General features: G+C 34.8%; 1 pseudogene; it reads right to left on the bottom strand.

Moving 5' to 3' along the window:
• Window positions 1-755: 755 nt before the first annotated feature.
• Window positions 756-11,596, bottom strand: LOC129717312 (uncharacterized; annotated as a pseudogene).
• Between the last annotated feature and the right edge of the window lie 318 nt (window positions 11,597-11,914).

Raw genomic sequence — 11,914 nt, forward strand, 5'->3', positions numbered from 1 at the left:
ATGAAGAGCCTGAAATTCGTGATATTAACAAGTTTGTTTATCTCCGAAATGAAAAACGAAAGACGGTAATAAAATTGGACCAATTGGGAGAAGGAAATATAATGCTCAAATGGCGTGATAAAGTGATAAGCATATTTGCATTCGCTTATTCACAATCCGTCAGTTCCGTGGCGATTTGGGAGGCAGTAAACAAATGTCTTCTTCAACCAAATGAAATGGACAGAGCCGGGGCACCAAGCAACGTTATCCTAGAAGAGCAGGTACAAGATCTCAAAGAAAAAAACTCACATTTGCAAAGTCATAACTCTGGCTGGATTCAATGGGCTAATTGGATTCAAGCGTCTCCGGCTCATCTGCAGAATACATTGATGACACAGATGCCGCCAAAGGAAATGAGAGGTATGTTTTGGTCTCTTCCCATTTCCGAGGGTAGCAAAGCACAATGTACGCGTGAAGGTTTGACAGTTGCCCAAAACATTGTTGAAAATCTTGCTTCAAGTGTTAAAAAGCTTTGCGAACAAACGGAACAGCTGATGAATTATGCTTTCGAAGTGAAACTTTTGGCGCAAGGTTTGAACGAAAAGTTAAATATGTGTCACAATATGTTGGATGGAATGAAAGCTTCGACCGCACCTCAGGAATCTATTCTGAGCATGGAGGCACGGGATAATATAGATGATATTCCAGATATTGATCACATTTAATAGAAATTACATATATATATATATATATATATATATAAACATTTAGTTGACTTATTTATTTTTTTCTTCAAAACCAAAAGCGACTAGAGGTTGATCAAGACCAATATTGGGATCAAAGTTGTTACTCGAAGTATAACCACATTTATGGAAAATATTTGTGCAAGAATAGCTTCTAAATTTAACAAATGTTTCGGTTATCGATATAGATAAGGGTCTTCTACTGTTTTCGGAGTAGTTTCTTTTTAAATGTTTTTCGCATATACCAAAAACTATTTCAATAGGATTGAACATCGGACAATACGCTGGCAAAAAATATGGAAGTATGCCCAATGAGCGAAGGTAGAAAATTATGTTCTTGTCGAAATGTATCCTGGCACCATCCATTATCCAAATATAGTTACGTCCAGGATAAGACTTTACATTCTAGCTTTGGATTGAGAAATTTCTAATACAGTCAAAAAACTTGTGGCGTGTAAAAGTTCCCTCAGTTCTGTACGATTCAAGCAATCCCGTTTGTCCTAGAAAGCAGAGGTATGATTCTCTCGGACGTCGATTGAATTCTCCTCGAAAAATCACTTTTTTCCTGTTACTCCGTATCCGTAGTTTCGTAGCATATCACGGGAATCGAAAGAAACTTCATCGATGAAGACTAATTGATGCAGTTCCCATTTTAATGCTCCCAGCTCATCAGCATACCTAGAATCAAGCAATTTAGTCAAAACTAAATTAAACTTGTGCTCCCAATATTCAATATCATCCACGGTGCTCCCACAGACCGTTATTATAAAAAAAATGCACCAAAGAATCTGAGTATACCATTCGATTCGTTATGACGTCCAGAATCTCTGGTCAAAATTTCAAAATCATCGTACGGTACATTTTTGAGTAATGCCCTTTTGAATGTCGTAAAGTACAAAAAAGTGATATTAAAACGACGAAATACTCAATGTAAAGCACGTTTTTAACCACAGTTTTATGAAACAACTTCCAAAATAGTTTCTACACATTCCAAATATTATATTTCAGAACATTTACAATTGGTGGAAATATTTATTTGAAATTCCCACAGTGCACAGTGGTCTAAATTCGAAAAATCGTGATCGTTCCAGATTTGACTATGAAAAACTGATTTCATGTACTCAATGTCTTTGGCAAAATGGTTTTATAGAACAAGGCCTTACTTTTGGCGTTTTTGGTTTTTCGATCAATCCACCTAACAGTTAGATAAAAAGAATATTTTCTCTAATATTCAATATACCGGACTGCTTCCTTCAGCAAAGTTGTGGAAAATTTTAAAACAAAGTTAATTGCTGAATACTGCGATGTCCTATCTGTACGTTAAACACGACAAAATAGAGTTTTTTTGTGAAAAAAAAACAGTTTTTTGTCTATAATTTCGTCTGTAATGGTCAATACAATGCAAAATGTTCTAATGATTTATGCATTCAACTAAGTTTTCCACAAAACTTTGTGAAATTTATTGTTTTGACAATTACAGAAAAAAATATAGAGAAAAAACTGATTTTAAAAAGGGGTGTTTCACAAAAAACTCTATTTTGTCATGTTCAACGTACAGATAGTACATCGCAGTATTCAGCAATTGTTTTTCTTTTAATATTTTCCACAACTTTACTGAAGGAAGCAATCTGGTATATTGAAAATTAGAAAAAATATTCTTTTTATCTAACTGTTAGGTGGATTGATCGAAAAACCAAAAACGCCAAAAGTAAAGCCTTATTCTATAAAACAATTTTGCTGAAGATATTGAGTACATGAAATCAATTTTTCATAGTCAAATCTAGAACGATCACGATTTTTCGAATTTAGACCACTGTGCACTGTGGGATTTTCAAATAAATATTTCCATCAATTGTAAATGTCTTGAAATATAATACTTGGAATGTGTAGAAACTATTTTGAAAGTTGTTTCATAAAATTGTGGTTGAAAACGTGCTTTACATTGAGTATTTCGTCGTTTTATTATCATTTTTTTGTACTTTACGACATTCAAAAGGGCATTACTCAAAAATGTACCGTATGATGATTTTAAAATTTTCACTAGAGATTCTGGACGTCATAACGAATCGAATGGTATACTCAGATTCTTTGGTGCATTTTTTTTATAATAACGGTCTGTGGGAGCACCGTGCATCGTTACCTTAAAATATCCGCTTTTCGAATTTGTATAGCACGTCTTTCAATTTTCTTCCACGTCAGTCCAGCTGTTTTTAAAATTCGAATTATTGATGAAGCACTAATACACTTTTTAAAATGTTGCTGAAAACGATCTCTAGCTTCATCTATGAATAATACAGGTTCCTTATAATATAAATTTAACAGCCATTGTCAGATCGACTTGAACTGTCCTACAGTACGGTCGCATTTTACCAACAGCTCGAGGCTAATTCTTAGACTACCGAGAGATATTGAAATTTTGTTTTTCGCTTTCAACAGGCAATCTTCTTGAAAGACTACCTGTTGAAACGCAAAGTAATAAATTTGTTTTTAACGTTAACGAGTGTTTAGTGAGTAAATTTGGCTTGAGATATTTCTACTTAAATTCTATAGTGAAGTGAAAGTGTAGTGAAGTTTTCCATTTATGTCTGGAAAAAATAAAAAAGCTCGCTTTGATGCGACTTCAAGGAAACGTGAGGCATCTCCTCCAAGTGACACTGAAATTTCGACTAACAGGTATGATATTCTTTCTTCCGTTGGGGATCAAGAAATTCAAACTTCTCATACTGAGCATAAAGCCGTTATGAAGAAGGTTAAAGTTCCACCTATTGTGGTATTTGTAGCAAATTTAAAAGCTTTTCGATCAGAACTTTCATCATTTCTGTCGGATGTGAAAGTTAATTTTCAAATTGGCCGCCAAGGCGAAATTCGTATTTTGGCCGAATCTCTTGATGGCCATAAACATCTTTTACAGTATTTGACTGAAAAGATGTATAAATTTTATTCTTTTGATGCCAAAAACGAGAGACCGTTTAAGGCTGTTTTGAAAGGTCTTTCAAATGACCAAACTATTGAGGAAATTAAAGAATGTTTGTCAGAATCACTTGGTTTTGCTCCCAACCAAGTAACTTTGATGAAACGAAAGGCAAATGCCAAAATTAATTAAACTGGAATACCCCAGGAAAATTACTTGGTACATTTTGATCGTACCAAAGTAAATAATTTGAAATGTTTGGAAAAAGCACGTGTTTTATTTAACGTGCGAATAAAGTGGGAAACTTTCAAGAGACTTGGAGAAATCCATAATCTTACTCAATGTCGGAATTGTCAAGCCTATGGTCATGGAACTCGAAACTGCCATATGGCTGCAAAATGTATGATTTGTGGTGACTCTAGTCACACGAAAGATATCTGCCCCGTGAAAGAGACCACTAATAGTTTCAAATGTGTAAATTGTGGGGGAAATCACAAATCTAATTTCTTTAATTGTCCTGTAAGGTCAAAAATTATTGCTTCCAGACAACGTAGAAATTTTAAGCAACCTGTTGTCAATGTGGGTATACAATAGACTTTCAATACTGTTCAGGCATCACCAGCACTTTCATTAGCAGGTGTGTCTGTAGGTAATAATTTAAATTCAGATAACAAATTTCAGACAAAAAATCCTGTTCAGGCAACACCAGGCTGTTCATATGCCAGTGTCCTTACAGGTAATATTTCAAATCCAAACAGTAACAAACCATTCGTGTTTGGTGCTGAAAAGTCAGCCAGTATTGATTTAGGTAGTCCAACTCCAGAAAAGATTGAATACCTACAACAATCCATGCTGCAGCTAATGTCCGATTTGTTGAACTGTAACTCGATGTACGAGGCTGTTCAAGAAGGTATAAAATTTACAACTAATATTGTTATGAAATTGAAATTCAGCAATGATTTGAAATAATGCTGTAAATTTTCTAAATTGGAATGCTCGCTCTTTAAAAGCGAAAGAAGATGAATTTTTCAAATTTATTCACTTACGTTCGAGCGTCTTGATAGAAAAATTTTCACTACACTTTTCGCTTTTTATTCACTTTCACTATTTAATTCTATCACTTTTCACTTTTTACTTGCAAATACGTATTTCGGCACTGACATAGTGCCTTCGTCAGTGCTTATTTGGACTGTGGAGAAAATAGCGAAACCCCAAGAATTTTATACCTAATTAGGTAAACGACTGGGGCAAATTTTAACTCAAAAAACGTAAACAACTTGAGTTAGGTAGATAAATGTGCGGCCTGGTGATCCATGCCTTGTCGAGGAGTTTTCGGTAGAAATTTAAAAAGCCAAGAGAAATGATTACCCTGATCTCTGTTAAGGAGGGTAGCTGGGTTTTGTTTGAAAATTTCTGAACTTTCTGCGACATCTAATTTCCAAGGAGATGTTACTGATCGAACTAGACTAATGTTGTCGGTAGTCATAGCGTGATCTTCATGAAAAATATGTTCGGCTATTTTGGATCTGAAATGGTGAGTTATTCCTTTTTCTGAGTCTTTCTTAGCCTTTACAAGTTCTGAAGTATGTTCCTTAAACCGGATGTCTAAATTTCTTTTTGTTTGGCCAATGTAAACTTTATCACAATGTGGATATGCAACTTTATAAACACCCGCCCTATGTAATTTGTCAATAGTGTCTTTAGTAGACCCCAACTTTGTTTTCATTTGATTATTTCTACTACTGTAGATAATATCGATACCAAATTTTCTAAATTTTTTACGAAGTTGACGAGTGAAACTGACGTCATATTCAACCACTACTCTTTTCCGATCTTCTGTTAGCGGAGTGAGTGTTGTGTGAGATTTCCTATGTTGGATTCGTTTCTTTTTGTCATAAATGGCTTGTATGGTTCTTCTGTTATATCCATTCTGCTCACCAATATCAAAAATGTATTCCATTTCGTTTTTCTTACCTTCATTACTGAGAGGCAAAGATTCCATACGGTGGATCATATGGTGGAAAGAAGCCATTTTATGCTGGGAGGAGTGGTTAGAAGTGTTAGGTATTACCCGCTTAGTATGTGTGGGTTTCCTAAAGATTTCGAATTCAAAGTGGTTGGAGTTTTTAACAACGACTACATCTAAAAATGGAAGCCTGTTGTTTTGTTCAATTTCCAAAGTGAACTGGATATTTTTATGAAGACCATTCAAAATTCCCAAAAAACTTTCCAAGTCCCCCTGTTGTAAAATACAAAAAATATCATCAACATACCTCCACCAACGATCTGGTAAGCAGTCTGCAGGTGAAAGAGGATTCCCCATCGGTGCTCCTTTTGTTTGTTTGTAAAATTTCCCACGAAATGAAAAATAATTGTCTTCCATGCAGAGTCGAGTTAACTTCAAGTAACTGCGTACTTTAGTTTTCCAAGGGTTGTCACATTGTTGAGAAAGAAGCCAATCTTCCAAAAGATTTATAGCTTCTTTCACTGGAACACTCGGAAAAAGTGCTGTGACATCAAAAGAAACCATTATCTCGCCAGTGTTGATGCCCCCCCGATGATTTTAAATTTTTAACAAAAACTCCTGTGCTCTTAACAGATCGACTAGGAACAGAAGATCGGAAAAGAGTAGTGGTTGAATATGTTGTCAGTTTCACTCGTCAACTTCGTAAAAAATTTAGAAAATTTGGTATCGAAATTATCTACAGTAGTAGAAATAATCAAATGAAAACAAACTTTGCTCAACTTTGCTGTTTCTTCTAAACCAAATGTTGAACAGGCAATCATTGATATTGAAAGTGGGATGGGCAGTTGCAATTTTTCCACCGCACAAATTAGTGAAATGCGCACATCCTTCTTGGATAATTTAAAAAAATTTCCACGTCTTGTAAATAATAGCACAGACTTACAGACAATCAAAGGATTATGTAATAAACCTGTCTTTTATTTAAAATCTGATAAGGGGAATAAAATTGTTATTTTGAACAAAAATGATTACGATCAACAAATGTTGGAGAAAATTAATAATGGCCCATACAGGCAACAGAGAGTCAACCCCCTTACCGACATGGTGAAAAACTTTGAAAAAACTATCAAAGAATACCAACCTATTTTTGGTGACGCTTTGAAAAATCTTCGTGTTTCGAACCCTTCTCTTCCTAGAATAAAGGGTCTCCCTAAAGTACATAAACCTGGTAATGAAATGAGAGAAATCGTTTCTGCGGTGGGGACACCAACAGAAAAATTGGCAAAATGGTTAGTCAAGGAATTTCAATCAATGCCGGAAAAATTTCCTAGTCGATCTGTTTAGAGCACAGGAGTTTTTGTTGAAAGTTTAAAATCATCGGGGGGCATCAACACTGGCGAGATAATGGTTTCTTTTGATGTCACAGCACTTTTTTCGAGTGTTCCAGTGAAAGAAGCTATGAATCTTTTGAAAGATTGGCTTCTTTCCCAACAATGTGACAACCCTTGGAAAACTAAAGTACGCAGTTACTTGAAGTTAACTCGACTCTGCATGAAAGACAATTATTTTTCATTTCGTGGGAAATTTTACAAACAAACAAAAGGAGCACCGATGGGGAATCCTCTTTCACCTTTCTTATGTGAGATTTTCATGGCACATTTGGAAAATAAACTAAATGAAAAAGACTGCTTACCAGATCGTTGGTGAAGGTATGTTGATGATATTTTTTGTATTTTACAACAGGGGGACTTGGAAAGTTTTTTGGGAATTTTGAATGGTCTTCATAAAAATATCCAGTTCACTTTGGAAATTGAACAAAACAACAGGCTTCCATTTTTAGATGTAGTCGTTGTTAAAAACTCCAACCACTTTGAATTCGAAATCTTTAGGAAACCCACACATACTAAGCGGGTAATACCTAACACTTCTAACCACTCCTCCCAGCATAAAATGGCTTCTTTCCACCATATGATCCACCGTATGGAATTATTGCCTCTCAGTAATGAAGGTAAGAAAAACGAAATGGAATATTTTTTTGATATTGGTGAGCAGAATGGATATAACAGAAGAACCATACAAGCCATTTATGACAAAAAGAAACGAATCCAACATAGGAAATCTCACACAACACTCACTCCGCTAACAGAAGATCGGAAAAGAGTAGTGGTTGAATATGACGTCAGTTTCACTCGTCAACTTCGTAAAAAATTTAGAAAATTTGGTATCGATATTATCTACAGTAGTAGAAATAATCAAATGAAAACAAAGTTGGGGTCTACTAAAGACACTATTGACAAATTACATAGGGCGGGTGTTTATAAAGTTGCATGTCCACATTGTGATAAAGTTTACATTGGCCAAACAAAAAGAAATTTAGACATCCGGTTTAAGGAACATACTTCAGAACTTGTAAAGGCTAAGAAAGACTCAGAAAAAGGATTAACTCACCATTTCAGATCCAAAATAGCCGAACATATGTTTCATGAAGATCACGCTATGACTAACGACAACATTAGTCTAGTTCGATCAGTAACATCCCCTTGGAAAATTAGATGTCGCAGAAAGTTTTGAAATTTTCAAACAAAACCCAGCTACCCTCCTTAACAGAGATCAGGGTAATCATTTCTCTTGGCTTTTTAAATTTCTACCGAAAACTCCCCGACAAGGCATGGATCACCAGGCCACACATTTCTCTACCTAACAAGTTGTTTACGTTTTCTGAGTTAAAATTTGCCCCAGTCGTTTACCTAATTAGGTATAAAATTCTTGGGGTTTCGCTTTTTTCTCCACAGTCCAAATAAGCACTGACGAAGGCACTATGTCAGTGCCGAAATACATTTGCAAGTGAAAAGTGATAGAATTAAATAGTGAAAGTGAATGAAAAGCGAAAAGTGTAGTGAATTTTTCGATTTTTTAACAGTCCACGATGTGCATATTGCAGTTGTGACTGAAACGCTTTTAAAGCCAAATATTAAACTAAAAAAGAACCCGAATTATATAGTTCATAGGTTTGATAGAATTGATGTTGCCGGTGGTTGAGTTGCAATAGTTATCCACCGTCGAATGAAACATCGTGTCTTACCCCATCTTTAAACCAAAGTTATCGAGAGTTTGGGAATTGAAATTGAAACAAGTATTGGCATTTTATTTATAGCCGCAGTGTATTTGCCTTTTCAATGCACTGGTGAACGAAAAAATTATTTCAAGGGAGATTTGCAAAAACTCACAAGAAATAAATCTAAATCTTTAATCATCGGTGATTTTAATGCGAAACATCGATCTTGGAATAATGCTCAAAGCAATTCCAATGGAAAAATATTGTTTAATGATTGCTCGGCTGGATTTTATTCAGTTTTATTTCCAAATGGTCCTACATGTTATTCTTCTATTAGGAATCCACCTACAATTGATTTGATACTAACAAATCAAAGCCATTCATGCAGTGATTTATTAACTCATGCTGACTTTCATTCTGATCATCTACCCATAACATTTTCTATTTCCCATGAAACTATTTTAAATCCCGCTAGATCTGTGTTAAATTATCACAAGACTAATTGGGATAGATATCGTTCTACAATCGAAGAAAATTTGAATGATGATATTATTTTACAAAATAGTGCTGACATTGACAGAGCATTAGATAATTTTAGCAGCTTAATACTCAATGCCCGGAATTTATCAGTTCCTAAGGCTCGAGTGAAATTTAATGCACCAATTATTGACAGTGAACTTCAACTTCTTATACGTTTGAAGAACATACGGAGACGTCAGTACCAAAGATCTCGTGATCCTGCTTTGAAAATTATTTTTCAAGAATTGCAAAAGGAAATCAAACATAGATTCACTCTCTTGCGAAATTAGAATTTCATGAGAGAAGTTGAACAACTAAACCCTTATTCAAAACCTTTCTGGAAGCTTTCGAAGGTTCTTAAGAAACCCTCGAAGCCCATTCCAGTCCTTAAAGATGGTGATTGCATTTTTCTAACGAATGAACAAAAATCTCAAAAACTTGCTCAGCAGTTTGAGAGCGTTCATAACTCCAATTTGAACGTAGTAAGTCCTATTGAAAATGAAGTAAACCAAAAGTATGATCGGATCACCACCCAAGAATTCCTTTCTGAAGAGGTATTGGAAACAAACTTGAATGAGGTGCGAACTATTCTCAAAAAATTCAAAAACATGAAAGCACCAGGAGATGATAGGATTTTCTATATCCTTATCAAAAGACTTCCCGAAAACTCTTTAAATTTCTTGGTAAAAATTTTTAACAGATGCTTTGCACTAGCACATTTTCCTACGAAATGGAAAAATGCAAAAGTCACTCCAATTTTAAAACCCGAGAAGAATCCAGCTGAGGCATCAAGTTATCGACCAATTAGTTTACTTTCCTCTATTAGCAAACTTTTTGAAAGAATAATTCTCAAAAGAATGATAACACATATTAATGAGAACTCAATTTTTGCAAATGAGCAGTTTGGTTTTCGCCATGGGCATTCCACTACTCATCAGTTACTTAGAGTAACAAATATGATTCGAACTAATAAATCTGAAGGCTATTCGACTGGAGCAGCTCTACTAGATATAGAAAAGGCATTCGACAGTGTTTGGCATAAAGGTTTAATAGCTAAAATGTCAAATTTCAGTTTTCCGCTTTACCTTACAAAAATGATACAAAGTTATTTAACTGACCGCACTCTCCAGGTTAACTATCTAAATGGTAAATCTAATAGATTGCCTGTTAGAGCTGGTGTGCCTCAGGGGAGTACCTTGGGCCCAATCTTATATAACATTTTTACTTCTGATCTTCCTGATTTACCACCAGGTTGTGAGAAATCTCTGTTTTGTGACGATACAAGCATTTCCGCAAAAGGAAAAAGCCTTCGTGTCATATGCAGTCGGCTACAAAAAAGTTTAGATACATTTTCTTCATACTTGCAGAAATGGAAGATTTCCCCTAATGCTTCTAAAACACAGTTAATTATTTTTCCTCATAAGCCAAGAGTTTCATTTCTCAAACCCACCCATAACCACGTTATTAAGATGAACGGTGTGGTCTTAAATTGGTCTGACCAAGTTAAATACTTAGGGCTAATTTATGATAAGAATCTTACTTTCAAGAAGCACATTGAAAATATCCAGTCAAAGTGCAATAAGTATATCAAATGTTTATATCCTCTTATCAACAGGAATTCTAGACTTTGTCTCAAGAATAAACTGTTAATTTACAAACAAATTTTTAGGCCAGCAATGTTATATGCAGTTCCCATCTGGACAAGTTGTTGTACAACCAGGAAGAAGACACTTCAAAGAATTCAGAATAAACTTTTGAAAATGATTTTGAAGCGTCCTCCCTGGTTTAGCACGAACGAGCTACATAGGCTCACTAATGTAGAAACATTAGAAAATATGTCAAGCCAAATTATCAACAAATTCCGACAAAAATCGTTGCAATCCTCAATTGCAACGATTAGCTCACTTTTTAGCCAGTAAGATAGTTTTAAGTTTATTTTAAGTTTTGTTTTATTCCATTTTTTCCCTTGACAAGTAGGTTTAATATTTTTCCTACAATTACATTAACTTAACTGCGAAAGCTAATAACATTCAATAATAAAAAAGCGTACAAATATATATATATATAATAGTGTTGAAATGTCACCATTTGTGGCAGAACACACAACACTAATTCTGAATAGATATTAGTACATAAATAAATCATTACAAACATTCCCCCCCTATTAAAAAAAAAAAAAACAGCCATTGTCGTTGCACAGTCCCAAAATTTCGATACACCTGTCTCCGGTGTTTTCTTGAAAATACTCCTTCACGCTCATATTTAAGAATCCAATTGCAAATCGTTGATTTAGATTTTCCAAAAATTTCGGCTAATGCACTGCGATTGATTCCAAGAAAATAATACGCGTAAAGGCAATGATAAACTGTATTTACAGTCGCGTGACTGTTTTTCACGTTATGTAAAATAACTTTATGAGGCATTTTAGTGATGTAAACAGAATTTGATACGTTTTTCGTGTTATAATAGAACCACCAAATCTAGAAAAATTTCGAGACCCAGTTTTATCAACCTGTTTGTTTATAAAGTTTTGACAGCAGCTCTAGCGCGGTGTTTGCATCGAGTGCGGTGTTTCCTTTCATCTGGCTTAGGCCGCGTTCAGTTTTCGGCAAATCTCCCAATACTAACGTAAAGTACTGGAATCATCCGAACGATGATTTTATTGAGAATTTGTTCTAAAATATCGACATAAAACGGCTATCGATAATTATCGATAAACTCTCTAATACCATCGATAACTA

This window comes from Wyeomyia smithii, chromosome 1 (assembly GCF_029784165.1).
Source record: "Wyeomyia smithii strain HCP4-BCI-WySm-NY-G18 chromosome 1, ASM2978416v1, whole genome shotgun sequence".
NCBI classification, from domain to species: Eukaryota; Metazoa; Arthropoda; class Insecta; order Diptera; family Culicidae; genus Wyeomyia; species Wyeomyia smithii.